This window comes from Sorghum bicolor, chromosome 2 (assembly GCF_000003195.3).
Source record: "Sorghum bicolor cultivar BTx623 chromosome 2, Sorghum_bicolor_NCBIv3, whole genome shotgun sequence".
NCBI classification, from domain to species: Eukaryota; Viridiplantae; Streptophyta; class Magnoliopsida; order Poales; family Poaceae; genus Sorghum; species Sorghum bicolor.
In genome coordinates, this window is record NC_012871.2 from 42775847 (window position 1) to 42781994 (window position 6148).

Below are 6148 nucleotides of genomic sequence, written 5' to 3' on the forward strand. Positions count from 1 at the left end.
CCGACAGTTGGCGCGCCAGGTAGGGGTCCTGCGTGTTTTTCACCGATTTCCCATTCCTTTCCACATGGCCACACTCACTTCACCGATTCCGTGCTCCATAGTGATTTGGTTTGGGAGTCTCGAGTTCATGTCTACTGGCTACGGCTATGACATGATCCTGCTCTCGATCAAAGGACCGGGAGGAGCCCGCGTTGCGCCAACACGGTCGAGGGCCCCGAGACGTCCTCGCCACCACGCCTCCCCGCCCAAGAAGAGGCGTGGACAGCGCCACCATCACCGCTCTGCCTCGTCACGACCGACAGTTCGTGCCAGGCGGGAGGCGGCACAGGAGCCGACAGCCCCGCGCGCCGAAATCGTGGGCATGATGGCTCGACGCCACGAGGATCGCACGACGACAGGAGGCGACGCGCCTCGCGCGCTCTCCCCCACCGCTACACTACTTCCACATGGGCTCTTCGCCCCAAGAAGGGCGCTGCCGTTCGGACTGGACAACGCCACAGCATCGCTCGCCAGGGCGATATGTCCAAACGCCTAGACATACGTGGAACGACCAATGGTCCTCCCACGCGACAATGGAGCACGGCCACAGACGTCTGAGCTGCCAGACTTCTCGCAGGTACGAAGCCTCCGCCGCCTAGGGCCTAGACGGTACACGATTACCTCCCTCAGGCAGCGGTTGCTGGAGGAAGGACGCGGATGTTTCTACGCCACCGAGCCGGACTCCGGCTCAGAATCCGACAGCTACGACCCTACTAGGGAGTGCTTCCATATCGACGGAGCGGTAGAAACTACCGACGAGATGCAAGACGTCGTGGCTGGCGGTCCAACCCCCGCAGCAAGGGAACGATGGACAGGTCAATCCACTTCCACAGGAAGACAGAGCCGCACAACTCGCGCAGCTATGGGAGCTCAAGACAAAACTTGACGAAGATCGCGAGCGCCTCGTCTTGCTCGAGCAGATCCTCGAGCAGGACCTGCCTTACCCGCCTGGCGGAAGTGTCCGTAGACGGGCTCGAGAGGTACATAGGCAGATCGTCAGGGACGGGGAGCCAGAACAACCTGTCAGCCGTTTCCCTCGAGCAGACCAGAACATTGTGGCAGCAATGATGCTGTTGCGTAATATGCCCGAGCCCTCGAACTCCCAAGCGCGGCACATCCGAGACGAGGTGCAGACACTGCTCCAAGTGGCGGCAGTTCAGCAAGCAGAAAGCTCGGCCTCCCGACGTCGAGGGGCAGCTACAGAAAAGCGTGATGAGCCAGCTTAGAACGAAAAGGAGGTATAGGTCCATCAGCAGCCGCCCCCTCGAGGGAAAAAGACCACGCTCGTCCTCCCCGTCGACAACCAACGTCGACACGACGCACGACGCGACACTGACAAGAATCGACGCCGTCGGTATGGGGATGCAGAGGAGTGCGGTTATAGCGCCCACCGCGGCGGAAGGTACGACAGCGACGAGGACCGGATGGCCCCGGAGCCACCGGGCCCAAGGGTGTTCAGCAGGGCGATCCGCAGCACGCCGCTGCCCAGCCCGTTCCGATCCCCGACCAGCATCACAAAATACAACGACGAGACCAAGCCAGAGCTGTGGCTGGCAGAGTTCAGGCTAGCCTGTCAACTAGGAGGCGCTCGAGGGGACGATCGAGCCATCATCCGACAGCTGCCACTCTTCCTCTCCGACACCGCCCGCAGATGGCTCAAGGAGCTCCCGGCCAACCAGATCTATGACTGGGTTGATTTGGTCAGGGTTTTCGAGGGCAACTTCAAAGGAACCTATGTGACAGAACCGCCCAATTTATACAAGCTTAAGTACGACTGTCCCCGTTTAACACATTGACACGCGCATACTCTCACTTATATAAACCCGGTAGTCTGTCGAGTGTCACAAGGACCTCGGTAAATCAACTTTACACCAAGATCACATGATTAAGCAAATACACATCACATACACAGAGATTTGCAGCGGAAATAATATTACAAATAATTCACAAATAATAATACAAGTTTGGATTTTCCAAATCGATTAGAAAACAACATAGCTTTCAAATGATTACAATAACATAAGTTTCAAATACATTGCTAGCATAAGTGACATCCTCCGACAAAAGCATATAGATGACAACACTATATGGAATCACCGAGCCCACCAGCGGTTAGCCACCATCTTTAGCAGGCTGAAGACTTCACCTGCAACATGGTGGGATAAACCCTGAGTACTCGAATGTACTCAGCTAGACTTACCCGACAGGAGAAAAAATAAAAGACTCTCAAGGATATGCAAGGCTATTTGGTGGAGTTGGTTGGATAGCATAACTTTGCCAGAAAGAGCATTACTATCATGAGTCCTTACTTTCAACCTTTTAGTCAATATTTTAGCATCAAGTTCAATTAAGCTACCATAGCTAGATTTGCACCTATTCTATAGCAACCACTTGATTAATAAGCATCACATTAATAACCATATCAGGTTTATCATGTAGCCATCATCATCATCATAACCATTAAGTTTATTTAGTTTATCTACGTTGCCGCTACCCGAGTCAAGTTCTCACTATCCGGGAGAGACGGCGATTCGAATCGATTCCTATCTAGCTGGAGGGGTATTCCTAGCACTCACCCAGGCATACTTAGCTAGAGTAGCTTGGATCACCTTTAGCACAACTCCAGACCAATTCGCGGGTCCGTACGGCGCCGCACCCCCAGGGACAGCCAATCTGCCAGGGTCAGGACTCTAACCTGACACCTCGGTCTTCCGCCATTGACTCCCCGCACATCCTTACTACCAACCGGGGTGCGCACTTGAACCGAATGGGGTATCCGGCTGGAGATGCACTCGTAGGCTTCGCGGTCGGAACGACTTATCCGGCCAACTAAGTGATAGGCATGCGTTCAACATGACATGGGGACGTACAGCGATTCGGTCCTTAAACGACACAGACGGGGATAGATTCACACCCAAGACCTCCATGCCTTGTTGCTTCACCATCGTCATCCCTCCCGGTCTCAAATTCATTATTAGCACATGGTTATTTCCATGATAGTAAATATAGCCAACCGTGATCAGGTATCCACCTATCTCTTGCAGGTGACAGGAAATCACCTGGCTTCTACCGAGCTAAGCATAGCTAAGCATAGAACGTTTTCCTTATACTAGTAAGGGTTCAGGTAGTTTCATATAGTGGACAAGGTAGGAATATATGCACCAACGGTTTCATTCAACTCCTATCACCTAATGCATCATATAAAGTTATACTCTTGTGCTTTTATAAAAAGAGAGGGTAGGAGACTTAGAATGCTCTGGGGCTTGCCTGGAATCCGACACAAGTCAGTTAAGTCAGCTGGCACCGTCTTGACGACATCTAAGGTGACAACACTTGTTTAGTCCTTCCATCATCCAGTTAGGTCCACCATAAAGTCCTTCACGTAGTTCATCTAGCGTACCTAAATGAGATGCAAGATGCAAATGTATGAACACATAGAAGTGCAATAGATAAAGCATCACACACAAAAAGCATGGCAAGAGCAGGGTTACACTAAACATACTTAAGCACATCTCACTGCTCAACTTAATGATTACACAACCAACATGCTAAGTCAACAAAGAATGCAACACTAATTATATTAGATATGGCATACATATTTCACAAGATCTCAGGTGTATTAACTTGGCCATTGTTGACGGTCCTTAAGTACTAAAATTAATAATCAAATAAACATGAAAAAGGACCAATATGAAACAAACATCTAGAATTAGGGTTTTATCTGACAGAATTCCACGAGTTTTGGTGTTTATCTATTTCTGAAGGGGTTTATCAGAAAATAGGGAGAGAAGGCCCACATGTCATGTTTACAACGAGATAATTACGTGCCGCGCAATTTTCCTTGATCTAGAAGGATCCAGAAGCCACGGGAACGAACGAGAGGGGATTCGGGCTCGGGGGCTGGGCGGCCGCCCACCCCCCTTGGGCGCCCGCCCAGGTGGAGAGTCCAATCAGGACTCTGCTTCGGGACAATCCTCCACCGACCTAAAGGATCAATCTAAACCATACAATCTATGTCGGTTTGATCCAATGGCTCACGTTCACTTGAGGGGACTATAAAACCAGACCCCCTGGCCCCTGGAGGAGAGAGGAGAAATCATTATTCAGAGGTAGCCATCAAAGTTAGGGTTTAGAGCTTCTCTCGCACAGAGAATTAGAATTAGCTACTCCCTAATCCTTCAAGTTTAGAGGTTTGATTAGATAGCAATTAGAGAAGTAGAGCACTACGCTCTGGATTCGGATCTTCGGTAATAAAGATTGGTATTATTCATATCTTTCTCTAATTCTATTGTTCTAATTGCATTATGTCTCTAATTATTATGTTCTTAGTTTGCTCTAGTTCTATATTTGATATAGTTCTAATTGATAATGAGTTTATGTATAAGTTTGCAAAGCGCTTAGCTCTTGTCGCGAGGGAGTTAGGTGATAGATCACATGTGAGCGTGGTGCTTAGATGTTATTTATCTGCAAATGTATTCTATTGGCCGAGTCGTGTGGTAGTTCGCGATAGTGACAGCTTCGTTGATTCTTATATAGTCCACCCTCCGTTGATAGGACAGGCAGAACCGGTATTGTGGAGTAAGTCATGCGATGTTCTGATTTACTTTATCAATGTTCCTTATACATGAATGAAGAGTCTTTTATGCTATATATGATCTTGTAGATAACTAGAGTAGATTATGACTTAGTAGTTAGTAGATAACTTAGAATCCATTCTCTAGCTAATCCGACATCACCTACATATATGAGGAGTAGTCTATTTTCTAATCGCTGTGCTCTTTACCCCATGAACTTATACTTTATTATCATTATCTTTATGGTTTACCCCCTGCTTAAGTAAGTGACTGTGTGACGAGTTTCTCATTAGTAATCATGTTCTTGCAAGTTTATCTCTAGTCTATGCCTTGATAGATTTTGCCCCCTTTGATTTAATTCCATCTTCCTCAGATCCCTAAGCAAAATTATAAATAACGATACCTGGAATACTTATCCTGGTGAAATGCTACAATGAGGTGTTTTATCTGTGCGCTTGCGGATAGAATAGATTATTTTCTAGAGAGCCTTTACATTTATAAATACCTTTCTACACTCTGGCGCCATGCTAGGGATGACAACCTAGTATCTAAGTGGTGTTAGCTAGTGTCAACAAGCATTTCTGGCGTCGTTGCCGGGGAGTTACGGAGACATGTTAGAATTATAAGAATTATATGAGTCTCAGGAATAAGTCGTAAAAGGGGAACAAAGGAGTAATATTGAGGAAGGCCAGAAAATCAATCAAGGTTATTCATATAAAATTTTAGACTAGACTATAGAGAAATAATTGCATAAAACAGCTACCAAGTGAGAAATCATAACAAGGCACCGCTGCTTTGGCAGGTTCACCCTGTTGTTTTTCTATGTTTATATTTTTATACAGGGTATAACAGGATTGACTTTGGGTACATTCAACTCTTCATCATCAGAACCAAAGCAATCAAGAGAAGAAGAAGCTAGTTACCAATTGCTGAAGCTATGGCACAAAAGACCTTGCAAGAATTATCTGCTCCAAGTCTTGAGAACATTCCAACTCGTCCAAGATTTGCAGTAGAAGAAGGAATACCTGAGTTTGAGCTCAAGTCAAGCCTCATCAATTTGGTACAAGCTACACAATTCAGTGGAAAGGCACATGAAGATGCCAGTGCACACTTGCAGAATTTCTTAGAGATTGGAAGCACAATCCACATCAACGGAGTTGACAAAGACGTCATACTGCTTCGCCTTTTTCCATTCTCATTAGAAGGAAAAGCGAGGAAGTGGTTCTACACTCATCAAGATAACATCAACAACTGGACGAACTTGTCAGATGCCTTTCTATCAAAGTTTTTCCCTATAGGCAAAACAACTGCCTTAAGAGGAAATATTGTCAGTTTCCAACAGCAAAAGACAGAAGCCATTTCAGAAGCATGGGAGCGTTTTCAAGGATACATATCAGATTGTCCTCACCATGGAATGGCCACATGGTTACTTATGCAGACCTTCTACCATGGATTAACCCAGAAGGCTCGTGAGTGCCTAGATGCATCTGCTAAAGGATCATTCTTGGAGCTTACAACTGGAAAAGCAAAGATAC